This window comes from Ursus americanus, chromosome 24 (genome assembly GCF_024610735.1).
Source record: "Ursus americanus isolate L20-20 chromosome 24, mUrsAme1.1.p, whole genome shotgun sequence".
In the NCBI taxonomy this organism is placed as follows: domain Eukaryota; kingdom Metazoa; phylum Chordata; class Mammalia; order Carnivora; family Ursidae; genus Ursus; species Ursus americanus.
Window position 1 is genome coordinate 11,965,169 of NC_142150.1, and position 22,460 is coordinate 11,987,628.

At 35.8% G+C, this 22,460-nt stretch overlaps 1 protein-coding gene across 1 annotated transcript in view; it reads left to right on the top strand.

Moving 5' to 3' along the window:
* The first annotated feature begins 8,133 nt into the window (after positions 1-8,133).
* Positions 8,134-22,460, top strand: part of LOC123799478 (uncharacterized) — a 50,555-nt gene continuing 36,228 nt past the window's right edge. The window contains exon 1 of the mRNA XM_045808605.2: positions 8,134-8,467. The gene's annotated coding sequence lies outside the window, so the exon portion shown is untranslated. The remainder of the gene's footprint in view (positions 8,468-22,460) is intronic.

Here is a 22,460-nt window from a genome sequence, read left to right on the forward strand (position 1 = left end):
TTTAAGTATTTATTAAGTATTTATTAACATGTGACTCATGGCCTTCCAAAGACTAGCAGAAACACTTCTTTAGTTTAATAAAATTGGGTGTATTGGTTTGCTCAATGAGGGAAGACTCAGAGCTTGAGGAACTATGGGGGTGTCTTAAAGGCATGATTTAAACTTGTGTTTAAGCTTTTTTTGTGGATTATTGCTGTCAGGAAGGAAGGATAATTCTATGATGTGATATTTTTATAACTCTAGTAGTAAAGAAGCATAAGGTAAATTTAAAACTGTAATTTGTAAAGAAACAGTTGTTACTCATATTGGTAATGAATTATGGAGGTATTTTGGTAGTGGGGTGGGTTTTTTTTTTTTTTTTTTTTTGGTTTAGACAATGTTCCTGTTTTTGTCTATATTCCTACATTATTACTTAGTAATCTTATTTTTTGTCTTACTTTATCATGCTCATAAGTGGCCTTATCTGATGTGGTATCTTTGATATTTTTACGTTCAACAGTAGTGCATGGTCTAGTGTGTTCACTAGACAGAGTCCTGGCTGTCAGAAGCTACTTTCGTTCTCATGAGTGAGTGGGAGAGCCAAATCCAATCCCGGCCTCTATCGAGTAGTTGATAATAAAGGAATGTTGGGCATCACCGCCTGCTGTTGTCAACATCATCATCTCCAGTAGAGATTATTATTGTGCATGTACTGTGTGCCTACCACGGTACACAGAGGTCTGCAATCATCATCCCGTGTCATCCTCACAGCTCCGGAAAGGCGCTACTAATCACGCTCACTTTACAAACCAAGATATTACCCAGCCCAACCACATTGCTAACAATTTGTACTTCTTTCCTTCAATCATCTAATTCACTTCCTCTCTATTTTCAAATCCCAGCTCCACCAGCTGTATAAAACATTGAAGAGCTGTAATTTCACAAATGTCAGGAGGTTAAGTCACCTTTAAGATATTTAGAAGATACAGAAGATTTGGTACACTGCCCACCACAAAGCAGAGCTCAACATATTCTGATTTACTTTCTTTTTCTTTTAATACAGAATATTTGCAGTCATGCTGGGCATTTATGCTTTCTTAATACCCAACACTTCCTATGAGAACATTACAAAATTAAAATAATGAAATCAACTAATCTCAATAATACAAACTTAGAGGGAATAATTTATTCAATACTTTGTCCCTCTTAAGGCTGATTCTACTGATATCTAAGATCGAATTAAGGAAGAAACTTAAAAGCAAAAAGCAGACATCTCCCTACTATCCATAATTACTGAAGTACCTAAATTATCTCAGTCTTTTAGGACTATGACCCTGAGTTCACTTCTACTCTCCAGTCTCCTTCTAGAGTTTTTCTAGTATCTTTAGAAAAGTGATATCTCTTTCACTAGCATACTGTGTTGAAATCGCTGTAAAAATGGGTTGCAGCATTTCTCAAATACAAATAGCATGAGAAGGAAACTGGAGCCTAATTATTAAAAATAATTTACAGCTTTATGGGGCATCTGGGTGGCTCAGTCAGTTAAGCCTCTGACTCTTGATTTGGCTCAGGTCAGGATCTGAGGGTCCTGAGATCTAGGTTTGTGCTCAGCGGGGAGTCAATTTGCCTCTCTCTCTTCCCCTCTACTCCCCTTCCCCTTCCCCTCTACCCCTCCCCCCCACACATGCATGCTGCCTCTCTCTCCAATAAATCATTTACAGCTTTTAAAAAATAAATAGTTCATGCTTGACTAAGTAAAGAAGGGGAGAGGGAGGACATCAGCAAAATATCCCAGGTAGCCATGAGGTTGTGCGTTATCACATTTCATTAATCCTTCTAGTCCCCACAATACCTAGTACAATGCTTAACACATAGGAGTACTCAATAAAAAGAATGCTTGCAGAGGACTTATAGCAGTTAGACGAGTAAATTGGATTTTGTTCTGTATCACAATCCCAGCTCACTGATCATCATTCAGGGTGACTTTGGGGATATTACTTTAACTCCCTGTGCTTCATCTTTCATTTAGTATAATACTACTTCGTTTTATGTCCTGCATGCTTTGAGGGTGTCAGAGTGTTATAAAGACCAAGCTTTATTTTCAATTACATTTGTATTCAATTTTAACCAAAAGCTTGTCCAATCAGTTCTTCTCAAAGAGACACATTCCCCATTTGAACCTTCAGATTTTTCCATGAATGGCTGAGGTCTCACTATAACTCCAGGTAACTGTTTATGGGCAGCTTGATTTCCTTAGACAGCACAGAAACAAAGTACAGTAGATGGAATAGTAAAACATATTATCAAATAAAAAATAAAGACCTGATTTAGATACAGACTTCAATGTTACATGGCTTTTACAATCACCTGACAGGCTACAATATCATAGAATGAAATGTGTCTTTGAGCATCCCATGGGGCAATGCATGGAAACATATAAAATCCCACTATTTATAATCTCAAACTGAAGATCATGAAGATGAAAACTAAGCAGCGAGACATGGCTTAGTATGGAACTGAACTTTGAAGACTCATTTAACTGAATGAACACAAGTTTTGCCATAGAGTGAAATCCCACATAATAAAGAGAGGAGGCAGAGTGAAATGGACCAGACAGCTGCCATTACTTTCACAGAAGCCAGAAAGAATAAAGTAAAATGGAATTTCAAATGTGGTCTGGAAAGTCCTCAGAGGTTGACCGGATATTTTATGTGGGCTTTTGTACTATAAATCGATCCTCATAAAAGTCTGTGCCTGACTCTTACTTTGTGACTTGAGAGAGAATATGCCAATCAGCCAAGCCTGAGGCACACGTGTGCTTCTAAAAATTGGTAGTGTCTTTACCCCATTTAAACTCAAGAGGTTCTGCTGGACAGCATGGTGATTATAGTTAATATTGTCCTGTATATTTGAAAGTTTGTAGGAGAGTAGATTTTAAGTATTCTCACCACACACACACACAATGGTAACTGCATGAGGTGATGGGTATGTTAATTAACTTGATTATGGTGATCACTTCACAATGTATATGCGTATAAAACGGTCACACTATACACCTTGAAAAAAAATCACATTTTATAACCTAAATATACAAAATTTTTATTTGTCAATTATACCTCAAATAAACAACCAAACACAAGGATTAAGAAAGATGAGGATTGTTTTTTTCCCTCAAAGGAAAATCAGTGTTTATTTTAGAAGTAAGATAATGGAGATAGGACAAGCAAAAGAAAAAAATGTTATAATATTCATATTATATTTGCATTTATATTTGTATTTATACATGTATTTTATATTTATGTTTATAAAAATATATTTATATATTATATATTTATATATTATATTTATATTTACGTATGTATAAACAAATATACAAATATACATGTATGTACAAATGTGTGTATGCATATGCACACATACACTACAATAACTCATTTCTTTCTTACTCAGCTAAAACTATTTGAGTACCAGGTATTTGATGATATTGATATTTGTGTGAGGGCACCTTTGGGTAGGATTTTGCATGAGATTTCAGTTTTGATTTCAATAGATGTGCAGAGGCACATTTGGGTGATCTGACTTCATGAGTCATATGACCCGCAGCTTGAGTCAGGCCCCTTCCCTTTCTTGGAGTAAATACCACAAAGATCTATAACACACATTATTTTATTTCTAGGTTTTGTGGATGAATTACATGAAGTAGTGAAACACCTGCATAACTCAATTTATCAATGGAGACTTGATATAGTGAGTATTAATGCCTTCTTTAATGCTGTCCTAATACTGCAGGTTTGTAAGTGAGTAAATAAAACAAAACAAAACAAAACACAGGCTAGTGCCTTCAGTAAAGCCTGAAAACAGGCAGCTTTAAAGATGGGAAAGCTGGTGAAATGCCATATCAACATATTTCACTACAAAGTTTTATTTTATTTTTTTCATTGCAAAAATTTTAAATCAGAAGAGCTTAAGATAAGCTTAGATAATGTCTTTATTGTGTAGCTTTCTCATTAGTAGCAGGAATTATAACTCTAATACTTACAAAAATTGGTGAACATTAATTAAGATCCTTAAAGAAATAAGTTTAGGTCAATAAACTATGTATTCGGTTTATATGCTTACATTAATATATATATATATATATGTATATATATTTTTGTATATATGTGTGTATATGTATGTTTGTATTTATATATCCATGCATAGTGAGTAGTGTAAGTTGAAAGAGGCAGTTTACTAGACGGTATGATATATAGAAAAACAAAAATAGGACAGGACTTAGATTGAAGTCAAACCTCTACAATTAATACATTATTGTCTTCAGGATTAAAAATGCAAAAGTGAAAACCAAAAATGTGTTTATCTGGGTTAAAGTCAGACTTTGTTACCTTTTAGCTGTATGACCTCTGGAAACTTATGTAGTTTCTGAGTCTCTTTTCTCCAGTTCATGTAGTCATTAAATAATATCCTATACATGAAAAGAATAATATAGAAGTTACTGCTCCTTGTAAAGGAGTATAATTAGCTCTTGAAAATTAATTATAGACCTCTAATTCAGTAGAATTTAGCAAATAACACAACCGGTTAAATTATATAGGCTAAGTAATTTATAACTTATGTTATAAAACACATAATACATAGCATGTTTTAATAAGCATTTATTAAGAGAATGAATAATTCACTTTAAAAGAAGAGATAAATTAAAAGAATAGGTGTAGCAAAACCTGGGCCAAACTAAATTATGTATTGAGACATTCCCCAAATTAAATCATACTCCCCAGATGGAATTATTTACAGTGAAACCCTGATTGATGTAATTGTCTCCCAATCCTATTAGATTGTGGAGAGAGGGCTCTCTGTAATTTTTTAAGATTCTCCTGAAATCATTTATCCAGGTGTAGGGACAGAAAACTTTTCCCTTCCTTCCTTCTAGATTCTTCGCTGGTCTAATAATTAAATTGGTATAAGACAGATTAACAGGAGAAAAGCAAATTTATTTGTACTTAGAGGAGCCCCAAAGATAAGAGACTTCTAGAAGTGACCAAAGAAGATGGCTTTAATACTTTTTAGACACAGAAACAATACATTTGTGAAGAATTGGCAAAGCAAAGAGGTTTGGGCTTGGGGTAGCAAATTAGTGAAGAAGTGACAAAGTTTGTTGATACAGCCTTTTTGGTCCCGAATTTGCTATCTCTGGAATAAAGAGACTTCATTTCTTGCTTTCAGGAGGAAAAAAGGAGGGTCAGAGTGTCCTTCATGCACTGGCAATTTCTTAAGTAACTTTGATTCAGAATCATTAATATGTCAAAGTGGCATATTTTAGGGTGACATATTCTGCTTCCTGTCACAGACTAACGTACAGGTTTTACAAAGAGCTATTGCTCATCTGTGTTGGACTCAATATAGTATGGAAGCTATCTGAAAGTATCTGAGTAACAGGTGGATGTTTAAAACTTATGTACCCATCCTCTGATGCTAAAAAGTCACTTATGGATTTGAGTATCCCTGCCACTGGTGACTTCTTATATTAGATGATGACATATGGCTTTGTAAGTCCCCAAGAAGAGAAAACTTCCACTGAGAGGCACAGTGGCATCAGAATTCAGGGGATTTCTTCGATCATCTAAAATTGTAGGAATTTTGAAAACCTCACCTAGGCTCATCTTCCAAGATGTGCTTTCCTATGACCTTCTAAATTAGATGAATTTTATTTTTCTTGCCGGAAATAGATAACAGGGGAATAATTTCAGGGTTATTTAAGGAAGTCTGATACAGTAACATACTCAACTCATTTTGTGTGAACGAATTCAAGAGAAGTTCATTTTGATATTTCTTGGGATAATATGATTGATAAGGATTATTGTTTAATGTAGGATTCTCTAGTAGAAAGTAATACGAGTTAATGTGGGGGCAAATCTTTTCTTTCACTAGTATGAAAAAAGGAATATCAAGTAAATGCAAATTTTGAAGTGATGGAGGTTTTGTTGAAGGCCATTTACACTATTTTAGCAATGTAGGGAACATGAGCAAATTACTTCATCTTTTTGTGATAATTTCTTCTGGAAAAGAGAAAATTGGTAAAAATAACTGGAATACTTGCCTTCTGCATTGAGCACATAGGATAACAACATAAACATGTCACACAATAAAAAATGTACACATTTGATGTTATTTCCTCTCATACACATCTTCATCCTAGATACTAGTCATATGCCTTTGTAGAGAATGCATTTCAAATGATTGCCTTCTAAATGACCATTAAGATTTTTTTTAACCATGGAGACCTATTTCTGTTTTATGTTTTGTTTTTACTTTTTTATTTTGAAATAATTGTATTTTCACATTCACCGGAAAGATACTACAGAGAGGTCCTCTGTACCCATCACCCAATTTCTCCCAATGGCTTTGTCTTACATAATTATCGTACAGTATCAATACTAGGAATTTGACATTGCTGTAATGTGTGTGCATAGTTCTGCGGTAGGTTTTTAAAAATGGCCTCCCAAAGACGTATTCAATTCCTGATCCCAAGAATCTAAAAATATTACTTTAGATTGCAGAAGAGTTGAATATGAACTAATAATGCAAAAGATGTGATGAAGTCAAGGATCTTGAAAGAACAAATTCATCCTGGATTATCCAGTTGGGTCCTAAATGACGTCACAGTAGAAGAGAGAAGCTGTGGGTGACTATGGACACACATAGAACAGAAGGCAGTGGTGAAAAGAAGCAAAAGAGATGTGATCACAAGCCAAAGGAATGCTTCTAGCCACCAGAAACTGGAAGAGGCAAGTAATTTTCCCCCTAGAACTTGTGGAGGGAGGGCAGCCTTGCCAACACCTTGCTTTCAGCAGAGTGGTACTGATTTGGGACTTTTGTCCTCCAGAATTTTAAAAGGATAAATTTCTGTTGTTTTAAGCCATCCCGGTTGGTGAGAATTTATTTCTGCAGCTACAGGAATCTAATACCAGTTCCATCTCATTTTAATCATATGGAGAGATTGGTTTAACTACAAATGCAATCAAGACGCAGAACTATTTCATCACAGCAAAGACCTCCCTCGTGATAACCCTTTTAGTTTCTGCCTTTAAGGATCTTTTTTATGACTTTTTAAAATATAATGTCCAGGGTTTTTATTTGTAGTGAGAAGAATAGAGAAAATTACATCTAAATGTAATTTTAAACGTAAATGTAAATGAAGATGAAAGTCCCCATCTTTTCTGGAAGTAGAAGTCTCCAGAGTCTGTTGTTAACAAAGTGTGCTGTGGTTTCCCTCCCAAGTAATATGCAATTCACACGTGAGTCCAATTGTATATGCTACTTATATCTGTTGTGAATTTTACTGTTACCCAAAGGCAGGTACACAGCTTGCAAAACTACTCATATATTTTAATGGCTATTAAAGACATTATGTCTGCTCTGTATTTATGTTTTAAATTTAAATCTCATTAAAAAAAGACAATGGGTTAGCAAAACTGCTTCTCTTCAAAATAAAGCTTTGACTAGGAGAGGATATGCATTTGCCCCAACAAATAACAACTAGAATTCTTTTTTTAAAAGGAAATGAGATTTTTTTTTTACAAAATAAAAGTCATCGAGGGCTGCATTTTTATAGGAAATTCGGAACAGATAAGAAATAAAAAGCATAACAACCCCAGTCTTGTAATCCCATCTCTCTGCATTAATTACTGATATATTTTTTATTGGATTATGTCTATGCGATGAGTCTCACCAAAGGAAAGGAGCCCAGGTATGGAGTTGGCAAATACCATTTGGCCTTAGTGTACATGTCTGGATGCTGTTCACTCCTGCTCCCTAAATCTCTCTCCCCCTTTAGAGTCTGCCTCAGATTACTATGCCTTTTTAATCAAAACAATATTTTAAACACCCTCTTTAGAACACTGTTCTTCCAAACACTGTGTAATCAGGTGAGGGACACCTGCCTGCGACCCTAAGCCTCTGATAGTCCTTTCCCAATGAACTCGGCGTCACCTCCTGTGGAGTACTCAGGTTCCACTACTGGCACATTGGAGTTCTCTTCGCCCCAGCCCGACCCTCCCCATCCTCTAGAGTGGCGGGAATAAAGGATCGGCCTCATTGGGTGTGCAGCCCGGAGACCCGAGCGCGCGGGGGCATGGCTGGGCATCCCCTCCCTCTCCAGCTCGAGAGACAGCGCACCCTCCGGCCTCGGGAGCAGCGGCGCCCAGCGATCCCGGGCAGGGCTCCCCTAGGCCGCCAGTGACATCACTGGCGAAGCGGATTCCAGGCGCCCGGCTCCTGGTTTTGAGAGACGTAGGTCGGTTAGTCCGTCTCTGTCGGTGGGCCGCTGAAGAGGGCTCATCGCCGGTTCCGCACCGCGGGGCGACAGGACCCGGAGGAGGAGGGAGAGCGAAGGCGGCGAGGGAAGGAGGACCCCGGCAGGCGACAGCATGCAGTTCAGGCCGGCGCACTTCCCGCTGCCTCTCCTGCCGGCGCTGGGCCTCAGCACCAGGTGAGTCCGGGAGCGTGAGTGACCCGAGCCGAGGGGCGCTGCCGGCGCGAGGCTGGTCCTACTGGAAGCCACTTACGGGAGCTAAAGGCACACAGTTCAGCTCCATGCGTTTCCTGCCTCTATTAGAGTTTCTAAGATCAGAATTCTGATCTACTGTGGCCGCAAAGGCCTTTTGGAGGAACTTCAGGACTGCTTCCTGTGCAGGGACAAAGGATTTTTCTTACCAAACACATGTTTCTGTCCAGCCCCAAGAGTAGTGAGCATATAGTCTACAAGTAACAGAGACCAAAGACGTGGAATAGAATCAAGTTACAAGGAGGAAATTGTTACCAGGGAATGTCCCTGTGACAGCCTCTTAAGGCAGGTGTCTGGTTTTAGGGTATAGAGAGCCAGAGAAAGCAGACTGGCTTTAGGATACCTGGAACGTTGTACAAAAAAGAAAGAGGCGAGAGAGAGAGAGAGAGAGAGAGAGAGAGAGAGAGAGAGAGAGAGAGAGGGAGGGAGGGAGAACGAGAGAGAGAATGAGAGAGAGAGAGAGAAAAAAAGAAAGAGAGAGAGAGAATGAGAAAGAGAGAAAGGAAAGAAAGAACAAAAAATGCACAGAACTCTGAAATGACCTGGTTTAACTTCTGGAGGAGGCTAAGTGGTGTGGAGAAAGAATGCATACATTTTCATTTGTGCGTCCTCTGACCTGAGCTAAACACACAGCAAACAGGGCCAGTTGTAGTTAGAAACACATTTAGAGTACTGATGTCCTCTCACTGACTCCAGATGTGGCTTTTTAAAGGTATTATTTATAGGTAAGAGAATACACAAATTTTAAGTGTACAGCCAGATTGAGTTTGGGCAAATACATGTAAATTAAGATACAGAATATTTATTTACATTACTCCAGAAATTCCCTGAGTATCCCTCTTCAGGAAACACCTACTGAAATGTAAACACTTTTCTTATTTCTGCCACCATAGTTTAATTTTGTTTGTTCTTTAAATTTTTATAAATAGAATCATGCAGTATATATACTTTGTGCAGTTTCTTTCACTTAGTGAAGAGTCTCAAATTCATGCATATTTTCGAATCAGTAGATTGCTCCTTTTTAGTGCTGAGTGATATTCCATTGTCTGAAGAAACCATGATATGTTTTATCCTTTTACTTGCTCATGGGGCATTTGAATTGTTTTCACCCTTTGTCTTGTAAAAAAAGTTGCTAAGAACATTCTTGTAAATCTTTTTTCAGATATTTAGGAATCTCTCTCTCTCTTTTTTTCTCTCTGTAATTGCTGGGTAATAAAATAGGTATAGTTTAACATTATGAAACAGAGGCCACCTGTTTTTCAAAGGTTTTGCACCATTTTTCACTATGACCAGTAAGGTAAGAGCAATCTAGCTGTTTCACATCATGGAGAACACTTGAAATTTTAATCTTAATTTTAGCAACTCTAATCTGCAGTTTGCCTTTTAATTTTATTAATCACACTCTTTGCAAAGCAAGTATTTTTTCATATTGGTGAAATCCAATAAATCATCTTTTAACGATTAGTGTTTTTTTCCTTACCTAACAAATATTTTCATACCACAAAATCATAAAATTATTTTGCATATTCACTTCTAGAAACATCACCGTTTTAGCCTTTATCTTTACATCTATAATCAACTCAAATTAATTTTTTGTGTTTGGTATGAAATAGGGGTCAGGGGTTTTTGGTTTGTTTGTTTTATTTTTCCAAATGGATATCCAGTAAGTAATTTCAACATTATTTGCTAAAAAAGTGATTCTTTTCCTATTGGATTGCATTGCAGTCAGTTGAAAAGCATTTCACTGTAATTGTGTGGGTCTATATCTGGCATTGTGATTTTGTTTCATTGACCTATTATCTACATATCTTTATGATAACTTGAGATTATATACTTTAAGGTACTTTTATAGAAGTTCTTCAAATCAGGTGATGTAATGTCTCAAATTTGTTCTTTCTTAAAAAGCTTGTTTTTCCAGCTCCTTTGTATATGTACATATATTTTAGAATCAATTTCTTAGGTCCTATAAAATGTCTATTGGAATTCGATTCAGATAGCAATGCACCTTCAGAAAAGTTTGAGGAGAATTGACACCTTAACAATTATAAATCCTCCAAGCAATAAGTCTGATATATCTTTCATTTACATAGATCTTTTTAAAGTTCTCTCTGCAATGTTTTGTAATTTTTAGTGTATCACACTTGTACATTTTGGGTTAAATTTAACCCAATGCAATTTATGTATTTTGGTGCTATTGCAAATGGCAATATATTTTCCGATTGTTTGTTGCCTATTTTTAGAAATATGATAAAATCTTGAATATTTACTTCACATCCCTCAACTTTGTGACATTTGCATAGTTTTTCTACATATTTTGTTGTTGAGTCCTAAAACATGTCTTATAAACACAACTATTTTGTCTGGGAATAAATATGGTTGTGTGTTTTTCTTTTCAATTATTATGTGCTTTTTTTTCTTGCCTTATTTCACTGACCTTTTTCATTTGACTAGGTTCACCAGCATAATGCCAAATAGGAGTGTGGAATGTGGCTACCCTTACCTTTCCTCAGTCTCAGGGAGAAATCATTTAATATTTCACCATTAAGTATTCTGATAACTATAAGGTCCCTTTACCAGCCTAAGAAAGTCCCTTCTTTTCCTAATTTTGCTGGGAGTTTTTACATATGAGTGTTAATTTTTGTCATTTATTGCATCTATTATAACTACACATTGCTTACTTGTACTGTTATTATGGTGAATAACAGTTTCATATTTGATTGTTGAAATAATCGTGCCTTTCCTGGGATGAACTCAATTTGGTCATAATATCTTGCCATTTAGATATTGCTAGGTTTTAGTTTTATTTATTTATTTATTTAGACACAGAGAGATGGGGGGGGCAGAGGGAGAGGGAGAGAGAGAATCCCAAGCAGGCTCCAGGCGCATTGTGGAACCGGTCTCAGGGCTCGATCCCATGCCCTTGAGATCATGACTAGAGCCAAAATCAAGACGCTTAACTGACTGAGCCATCCAGGCACCCCATTAGGTTTTATTTCTAATGTCCTATTGATGAATTTTGTGTTATGTTCATGTATGGTATTGCTTTGTAGTTTTCTTTTGTTGTAATCTTCCTTTCGTATTTTGTTATCACTTTATATTGGTCTCAGGAAATAATCTGGAAAATGATTTTTTTCCTACTTTCTGAAAAAAGTTTTGTAAGACTGGTGTGATTTCTTAAATGTCTGATAGCATACAGCAGTGAACTAATTAGTGCCTAGTATTCTTTGAAAGAAGACTGACAATAATTCCATCTTTCATAGATATAGATACAGTTGTGCTCTTTAAAGAAGAGTATCAATTATATCTAAATTGTTGAATTTGGGGGGCATGAAGATGTTCATATTTCCATTTATAATTGTAATATTTATAGATACCATAGCCATATCTTCTCCTTCATAATTTTAGTAATTTTATTTTCTTGGTGAGTCTTACTTAGGATTTTTCAAGTTCATTTCCCCCCCCAAAAAGCTTCTATTGGCTATGCTAATTTCTCTTCTCGGTTGTTATTTTTTAGTTCATTTACTCCCTTCTTCCCTTTATTATATTCTTCCCAGTATCTACTCTGAGTTTATTTTGCTCTTCATGTTCTAGTTTCTTAGGGTAGAATCTTTTAAATTGCTTTCGAATTGTTTTACTTTTTAAGTATTAAATCTAAGTTATTAAATCTAAGTATAAATTTTCCTCTAAAACTATTTTAACGTTTCCTTATAAATTTGGGGGTTTTTATTGTTTGTTTTAATTCAGGTTGAAATATTGACTAATTTTTTGTATGCTTTCTCCTTTGACCTATGGTTATTTAGAAGTATTCTACTTAATTTCCAATCACTTGGGAATTTTTCTGATATCTTTTTGTTACTATTTCTAGCTTAATTCATTTTTCCTGAGAACGTATTATACGATTTTAATCATGTAAAATGTATTGAGACATATTTTATTGTCCAGCATATAATCTATTATAGTGAATATTCCTTGTATATCTGAAAAGAATGTGTGTGTGTGTGTGTGTGTGTGTGTGTGTGTGTGTGTGTGTGGTTTTGTTTTTGTTTTTTCATTTGGTGTGTGAGGTATTTCATAAATGTAAATTATGTTAATTTCTGTGGTACTAATATTCAAAATTTCGATAATCTTATAAAAATCCCCAGCTATGAATTAAGGATTTAGTACTATCAACTTTTTTCACCATGTTTTTTGAAGTATCTTTCTGAGAGGCACACTTTCTTGGGTTTTTCTTCTTGATGAATTGACCATTTTATCATTAAGAAACCTCCCTCTTATCTCTGGGAATATTCTTTTTTTCACGTAAAGTCCACTTTATGTGATATTAATATAGCGTCTCCAGTTTGCTTCTTTTCTTTTCAAATCAGTAGAACTTTATTTTCAGTTTTTCTTACCAATAATATTAGGACAGAGCCTGTTCTTCCCTCTGGGATAGTTACTTATTTTACGTATTTATTCCAATCATCTGTAAGCATTAAAAAGAAAAAAAGTTACATAATGCACCTAACCTGGCACTTATCACTTAGGCTTGGTGAGTTAGGGACACTAAGGTAGAATGGAGAAGTTCTTAACCTGTGCCTCACCAATCTAGAAGTTAGAAGATGGGCTGGCACAAGCCCTTTGAAATTGTTTGCAACTTCAAAGATCATGTATGTGTACATTTTCTAGGTGGGAGATCTGAGCTTTCTCCAGAGGATTTCTTACTTTCCCAGCTAAGCAAAGGACATAACTGAGGCAGCATTCTTAAATCTGTAAATATCATGTGGATGGCTTCCCTCAATCAGAAGATATAACTCTAGCCACTTTGTGCCTAGTGTTATTCACTAAAACTAATTTGTGCTAATCCCTTAACAATGCTTTATCATTGAAATTTTGGTTGCTACAGTTTATGCCTCAGCAGTTTTTACATCCGTAATTAGCCTTTTTTTCTATTATGAAAATTTTAAAACACATTTGAGCAAAAGAGATTTTAATAAGGCCATAATTATCTCATGCTTATAGATACAAATTAGAAATAAAATGAATTAAAGAAATACAATGATCATTACATAGGGAACAATTTCTGCTGAAAAAAGCACTCAGGCCCTGTGAAACTCCCTCCTATTTCATGCTTTTTATAAGTGTATGTCAGCACACAGTATGTGTACATCCTGGAATTGCATCATGGAAGGGCAGTATCAAGAGGATCCCCGTTATGGATGCGGATTCAGGTGACTTGAATGTGGTATCAGCCCTTGCAGTATCTTCCATAATGATTATGGACAGGTCATACTCCCTGTCTAGGACCCAGTTTCTGCTCTCTGGGACCAATGTTATCTATTGGAAATTTAGTGTGAACCACACATACAAGCAATAGGTATTTTAAAATTTTATAGTAGCCACTAAAAAGAGTAAAAAGATAGCAGCTAAGTCAATGTTAATAATATATTTTATTAACCCAATATCAACATTATCATTTCAATATGTAATCAATATAAAATATTATTAAAATATTGTATAATATTTTTTCAAGCTAAGTTTTTAAAATCTATTGTATACTTTATGCAGCATATCTCAATTTCGATTAGTCACATTTCAAGGGCACGACTTCAACATCTGACCACCTGCTATTGTACTGGCATATAGGCTTATATAAAATTACTGCTTTAATTCTATGAACATGGAAGTTAATGAGAAACAAAAACTCATCTTTAGAAGTTTGATTTGTGGCTTTATTATATCTCCTATGTCTCTGATTAGTATGTTCAATTATTTCTCTATCTTCTTGAAGACATGAAATAAAATTGTGCTAATTTAATATCCCTATCTACTACTCCAATCATTTGTGACTATGGCTCAGTCTGGATTGACTGAATTTCTCATTATGGATTGTGCTTTCCTGCCTCTTTGAATATCTGGTAATTTTTTACTGGATGGCATTGCATTGTAAAGGTGACATTATTTGGTACTGCATATTTTCAGATTTCTAAAATTTTCCCTGAGTCTTGTTCTAGAATGCTGTTATTTGGAAACAGATTGATCCATCTAGGTCCTGCTTTTATGTTTTATTACGTAGGACCAGAAGGATGTTCAGTCTAGGGTTAATTTTCTCCACTGCCCAGGCAAGTTCTTTCTTAGCACACTGCCATGTGAATTATTAGGTTTTCCACTACGACTTATGGGAACTGGTGTTATTCTTGGTCTCCTGTGAGTGCTAGAAACTGTCCCCTGTAATGCATTTGGTTGGTTCTTTCCTCAACCTGACATGGTTTCCTTATGTGCACGTAGTGGTCACTGCACCTGAGGGCAAGCAGAATCTGCCAACCCACGTGAGCCAAATGGACGTGTACATTGTCTTGTGCTGAAGGCAGGTAAGACCCAGCAGACTCAGGTAGCTTTGTACCTCTCCCCTGAACTGTCTAAAAGAATTTAGACAGGAGGACTAAACCAGGAAGAGAACTATTACCAGGGATAACTTTTATCCAAAAGACTTTTCTGCATGCCATGGGAACCATTTGTTCACCAAACTTTTGCTCTTCTCATCTTCCTGTGAATTGTCTTCCTCTTCTTTGAAGTCCCAGACCTCTGCCCCATCCTCCTAAGCTCAAGATGGTATATAAACCTTAATTACCTACCTGCCTTGGAGTCTCATATTTTTATGGGGCTCCCATATGTATGAAATGAAATCTGTTTTTCTCTTCTTGATCTGTCCTTTTCAATTTTATTATTGGCCAGTCTAAAAGGAAAGAAAGGAATTTTTCACTATCATTCAGTCGAGCATAATTGGACTTTCCTTTCAGTGTAAGGATCGTTGATCATTCTCAAGTTTTCTGATTTGTCTTTCTTTGCACATGAAATCTACCTGACCTTCACAAAATGAAACAGGATGCCACTAATATACATTATTTCCCCATAAAGTTAACACAATATAGATTGTTTTAAAGAAAGCATGTTGTTCTTCAATATCATTATATCTTGCTCCACTTATAGGTATTTAATTATTTTTCAATTAACTCTATAGAGAACCAGGCGAATTTAAATCACAGTTATTCTTTGGATCTTTCTGCCCTTTTTCCTACCTTTACGGCTGAAATTTAATAATCACATATTTATTCTTCTAGAAAAAAAAAGAAATGCTTAAAATTGTGCACTTAGGCAGATGCTTCTCAGCACGTTAAAACTTATTACAAAAATATAATTTGTAAACCCTCATGATGCAATAATATTCAAGACAGAGGAAATAACATTCCTAGAGTTGCAACAGTATATTTGCCTTTTGAATATTTTATAATTTAACTATCTCAGAAATATTTGTAGTTCCTGGCTGCCAAAATATTAATGATGGTTAAATTAGGCAAGAAAAATAACCATAATTATTTTTATGGTGATTTTTTACAAGGTAAAGGATAAAGTCTTTATTTTAAAATTTTACATGTTTATTAGCACAAAATATTAGAGTAGACATTCCTACTAGTGAATTTGGAAAGGAAACTTCTGAAACATAAATTTATTTGAAGACTGTGATAGATTCTTGTTAAATTATCCTCCACTGTCAATTCATCAAGAAAACAAAACAAAATGAAAGAATGGACTTGAAAAACAAAACCCAAAGGATCAACGTGTACCTTGTTGGTATGTTACTGTTTAATTATTTATGTTACTGAATACTTATGGTGCTCCATCCCTGTGAGCAAATTTGAAAATGAATATGGTATTATCCATGTTTCATTTTGCAAAAGAAGATATGATTTAATTGACTTTAATATAAGGGCACTCTCTTTTCTCCTCCTTCCCTTCTTCCTCCTGTTCCCCTCCTTCTTTTCATTCAAGAGTTCTTATACGCATTTTGTTATGATGCGGGTTACAGTCTGAACCACACAGGTTCAAACAAGAACCACTTGCAAAAAGTGCTGTGGCACTAAGTGGCAAGTTCATTTTTCCTGTCACTAAAAACTGCTTCACTCCTCTGTGGTCACCAATAACAGGTGGTTTTCTAGCTCAAAACTTCTGGAAACCTAAGTTCTATGTAAAGCAATATCCGTCATATCCGCTTAGCCAGTATTGAATTCTTTTCAGATTTTGGGGAATGTGAGGGGCGCCTGGGTGGCACAGTGGTTAAGCGCCTGCCTTTAGCTCAGGGCGTGATCCCAGCGTTATGGGATCGAGCCCCACATCAGGCTCCTCCGCTATGAGCCTGCTTCTTCCTCTCCCACTCCCCCTGCTTGTGTTCCCTCTCTCGCTGGCTGTCTCTATCTCTGTCAAATAAATAAATAAAATCTTTAAAAAAAAAAATTGGGGGGGAATGTGAGATTGAAGATCTTGGTTCAAAAGTATATTACTCAGTATTTGCTGTTTTTCATTTAGTAGCTCAAAGGATCAGCATTGTTTTAAAGTAAAGAAATGTGTTAACTGCAATTAGAAAAATAATAGTCATTGTATAATAACAACAGGGATAAAAGGTCTTCATTTAAGTATGACATCTTATAAATTTTATGGTTTTGCCCAGTCCCACCTTCTCATGAACAATTTTTGTAGCTGAAGCACTATTGCACTTATTAGTCCATAATTTTCCCCACATTGAACATATATTAGGGCCCTGGTGAGACTTTCTTTGTTGTCCATCAGGAAAACTCATAATTCAGCGTTCAGCAAAAGCCAAGCATTATGCTTTTTTTGAAGTGGCAAATCCCATAGAGATAAGAAAGCCATTTAATCTTGACAATTGGCTCTTCCCCTCAGGAGGTGGCAGGTAAAGTCAGTAAAAAGCAATTTAATGACAAGAATAATGTAACCAATATAGAAACTCATTTAAGATATGCACAAATAAGCATGGTCAAAGAAAATAAACATGTGTTGGTTTAATAGATACAGCATAGAATGACTGCACTTTTTTAAAATGACTTCGTTCTGTAGATGTATTAAATTGCTATTCCGAGACAGCCAGTAATTTACTTTGCAAGGAAAAATGTTTAGATATTCAAAGAAGTAACATGAAGTGTTCTTTAGTTCTTGGTGAAAAAAGGACCAGGGGGGTGCTTGAGAAGGCCTGTGTTTTATTCTGTGGAGCCTTTTTGTTCCTTCATGCTGTGGTTCTGCTGTTGGTTTCTTTGGTTTGTTAAGTATGAAGTGACTTGTTAGGGAAAGGGACATCGCAGGCAAGGAATGTAATTCGACCAACTTCTGGTAATTTTTGCATCAAGCAAGTGACTTTAGCAGATGGTCAATTATAGTCCTCCCAAAAGGGGGCAACTTGGGGGGGGGTGGTCTCTCCTCGGCCCTCAGATCTGCAGCAGTCATACTATACATTTATTTGTATTCTATTTTAAGGAAATGTTATATGTGGATGATACCTCAGGCTCCTCTTTTTCTCTCCCTTAATCTAACCTTAGTACCAATCAAGTAAGTTTGATGTTGGAAGCCGTTCCAGTATAACTTCTCTGAAATACTCAAAGAAATCTGAGCTAGTTTTCCTCAGTTCTACTCGCAAAATAAGGTTTCCACACACCCCTTCATGGGACTCTAAATGCATTTATTCATTTGTGATCAGTTTTATGCCATTCTGAAGAGTCAGAGTGTAGAAATTTATTCCTCCTATATTTATAAGATATTAATATGCCAGTGATGGGGTTTTTTGCAGGGGGCAGGGTTACTTTTCTGGACAGAAAATGTAAAATGCTCCTAGGAATGTACGTTTTCCCTCTGCCACTAATCTTTCATCTCTGCCAACTGAAGTGCTGGAAATATTGTTTTGTTTTGTATTACTTCAAGAAAAAGAAGTGGAAGCAAGTTAGATTTCACATAGTAAATCTACCTAATAACTAGCCCAGTGTTTGTTTTGTTTTTGTCTTATAAAGATGAAAAGTAACAGGTTTTAATAAAAGGTTATAATTTTCCTGGAAAAGTCTGACATGGAGGAAGGTGCAATTGGAGAAAACCCATAGAACCACCTTGCCTTCCCTCATGTCATCAAAGCAGGTGCATCATCTTCAGTGTACCCGCCTTTAAACTGTGTTAAAACATCTGTCATCTTAGGAGCACCTGGGTGGTGCAGTCAGTTAGGCGTCCAACTCTTGGTTTCAGCTCAGGCAGTGATCGCAGGTTGTGAGATCAAGCCCCCCGTGGAGCCCTGCGTTGGGCTCTGCACCCAGCACAGAGTCTGCTTGAGATTTTCTCCCTCTCTGCCCCTCCCACTCATGCTTTCTCTCTCTCCCTCTACAATAAATAAATCTTAAAAAACGAAACAAAACATATATCATCTTATAGCAGAAAATAGAGACTGTAGTATGAATATCAGTATGTTTCATGAACTTAATTCTAGAAACTCTTGTCAAGCGTCTATGTCAAAATGTTGGATGCTTTTCCATTTTCCTAAAAATAAAAAATCTGAACCATGCATCTAATCATATGATTTAAAGATATTAACATACCCCTGATAATGTTAAGTGTATCTCTAAGCAATCCCAGACGTAAGAGAGAGTAGAGGCTCCTCCATTAGGCAGAAAGTCTTTTGAGGCAGAGTCTAAGTCTTAGGATTCTTAATGCTCTGCATGGATCATTTTTGAGTCTGGCAAGTGTGCTAAATATATATATATATATATATATATATATATATATATATATATATATATATATATATATATATATATATATATTTTGAGAAAACAATCAGATTTTTGTGTTCTCGGGTGACCTCTAAGCACTATTCCTACTTTTATAAGAGGCTGTGTCTTTTGGTGTTTACATAATACATTGGGAGGATATGGTATGTTTAATAGAGTCCCATGAATGTTACGATCATACTTTTGACAACAAGAAATTCCTTTTCAGTTGCATTTCTAGTTTTAGTCCTACTCATATAATTATGATTTTTCAAACAAATTATACATAGTCAAACTATTCCAGATTTCTGACTTCAAGGAGTAGACAACACATTTTTTAAAATATCCTCTGGTTCCTCCTAATTATTTGCCTAGGAATTATTTCATTTATATCTACTGTATTCTCTCTCTCTACCTTCTTTCTATGTCTTTCTCTGTGAATCACACACATACACATACACAATCAAACTGCTACCTCCTACCTGGTTTCTTTCATCCATGTAATAATCTTAACCTGACACATCTTCTTCCTATGCTTCTGAGGTGGGGAGGCTGTAGGGACTCCATTTTAGAAAGGTTCCTTCTCTGCTAGTTTTCTGTTAGGCCCCATTGACTCGTGTTCTATATTTTGCATGTGAATAAGCCACAGAAGCTGTGCTCCCACTCCAAGCGGGAAGCAAGAAAGTTAATCATCTGAGTTTCGTCCTAAGCCCCAAACAGCTGAGAACACCTAGAAAGAGCCAGTTCCCAAACACTTCCAGGTCATCAGCTATGAACAAACCTCAGCTGATCATCAATACCCACTAAAGAACACCCGTTATTCACCTGTCACTCACCTTTGATCAGACCCTACCCTGGATTCCTGAAAGAACACATATGCTGGACCTCTTTCTGATATAAACCTCAACCCCAAGTAATGGACTCACTCTCCTTTCCTTTCTGAGTCTCCCAGCCACTCCATCTGTTCTACTCTATCACTTATGCTATTTAATAAAACTCTGCTTTCACTTTCTCTGGCTTGCATTTGATTTCGATCCTGCATGAAGTCAAGGAGTATTTTGGCTGGTATTGTGGGACACCCTCGGATTCTCAGATGCAGCCTGCCTACATCACTATCCATCCAATCCATACTTCCTCTTTCCTTCAAGGCAGATCATCTGATTGTCTCTAAAAAGTCTCTCCCTGACCAGCTTTCAGCCAGCATCAGGTTATAGAGTGAGTCTGCCATATGCTTGCATATGTATTGCCTTCTATTTTTTCTTTTTTTAAAAAATTTTATATGAAATCAATTAACATATAGTGTATTACTAGTTTCAGAGGTACAGTTTAGTGATTCATCAGTTGCATATAATGCCCAGTGCTCATTACACCAAATGCCCTTTTTAGTGCCTGTCAACCAGTTACCCCATCCCCCCACCCACCTCCCCTCCAGCAACCCTCCATTTGTTTCCTATAGTTAAGAGTCTCTTGTCTCTTTCTATGACTGTGTTGTATTTTATTTCTCCTTTCCTTCCCCTATGTTCATCTGTTTTGTTTCTTAAATTCCACATATGAGTGAAATTGTGTGGTATTTATCTTTCTCTGACTGACTTATTTCACTTAGCATAATACCATCTAGTTCCACACGTCATTGCAAATGGTAAGATTTCATTTTTTATGGCTGAGTAATATTTTATTGTATGTATTTTTCTAACATTAAACTTTTCAGTATATATATATTCCTCATGTAGCTCTATTTATTCTTATATATGAACTCTTTAAGAAATTAAAATTCTGGTCTATACTATATGTCCTAGTGAACCATACCTTATATTACTCAACCTCCTCAAATATACAACCCCAGGAAATAAGTTCCTTCTTTTTAAAGAAACATTTCATTTCCAGAATACTACACTATATAATTTTAAATTAAAGTACAGAAAAGTATAAAGACAAAAATTAATGCCTCCTGTAATCCAAGTACTTAAGCACTGTTGCCATTTTTTGAATCAATTCATAATAAGGGTATCACTATATAAGAAAAGTTGAATAATGATTTGTGATTACATGAGTTCACTTAACAAGTTGCAAATGCCTTGATATAAATCAAGCGCTGAATTTAGATTAATTCTAAAAGCTGATTACTTTCAACTTTGATAGTTCATGTTTAACAATACATTACAATGCAGATTTCGGTAGTGTTGCTTAACCTATCAAATTGGCATATTTAGATCATTTATTTGGTTGCAATTAAGGATCTTGGTAACTAGGATTTACAAGTAAATTAACCAAAGGAAGTAACTTATTACCTTAATAGTTTAAAGAGGCTTTACCTAATTTCTCTGAGTGGGTAATTTTAGTTGACTTGGTTCTGAGTATATGCCTGCATCAAAACTTTGGATCTTAATAAACCACCTCGTATCTTGGACTTTAGAAGCAGTGCATGAGAAAACATTAGCTAAAAGTACAGCTATTATTTATAGGTATGTTTTGTTTAAACAAGGTAAAGATCTTGAAATTTATTCTATTTGTGTGAAAACTTACCAAAATGCTCCACGTTAAGTGGGGCAAAAGGAGAGAAAAGGGCTGAATTGACTCTTTGTTGTTGTTTATGACAAGAATGAGACAACTTTATATGTGCTAAAAAAAAAACAACTGTTGGATATATAATTCTGGCTCTCAAATTAATGATCTTGGATTCTGAAAGTGCTTCAGGAGTTTAGCTGGCCAGTTTCATCATTTTATGCCAAGTGATAGAGATTTTAATTGTCACATTACATTAGGAAAAAGAATACAATAAGGAGTATTTCAAAATAAAGCATAGTTATTACAGGCTGCACACTGTAATTTAAGTCCTGACTGTTGGCCTCTTCTTACAGGGACCACACAATGTAATGGCATGAGTCTGGATTAACCAGGCATGGCCTAACTCAAGCACCCTCTTCTATAGAAAGATTCTACCCTACCAACTATTGTGACGTCTAGTTTAAAGTTTACCTATTTTTTTCTTTTCATTTCAATTCAGAAGTTGAGTCTTTTACGTAGACTTTAAGCAACTGAAGATGAAATGATAACCAGTCCTTTTCCTAAGATCCACTAAGCACAGTAGCACTGATACATCTATTGAACAGAAAATAGTATAGTTTGCACGTTAGTCTATTAACTGCTTCATATTCATTGGTTTAGCATCCAGGGAGGATGACAGCACAGTTCTAAAATTAAACCAATCCACCATCTTAGTTATAAAGTATTGAAAAGCAATTGTTGAGATTAAAATGATAGGCAGCAATACGTTAGGCTCCTAAAAAGGATGTGAAACCCTGGTCTCAAATATCATGCAATATAAATGTATTCTTTGTTAATTT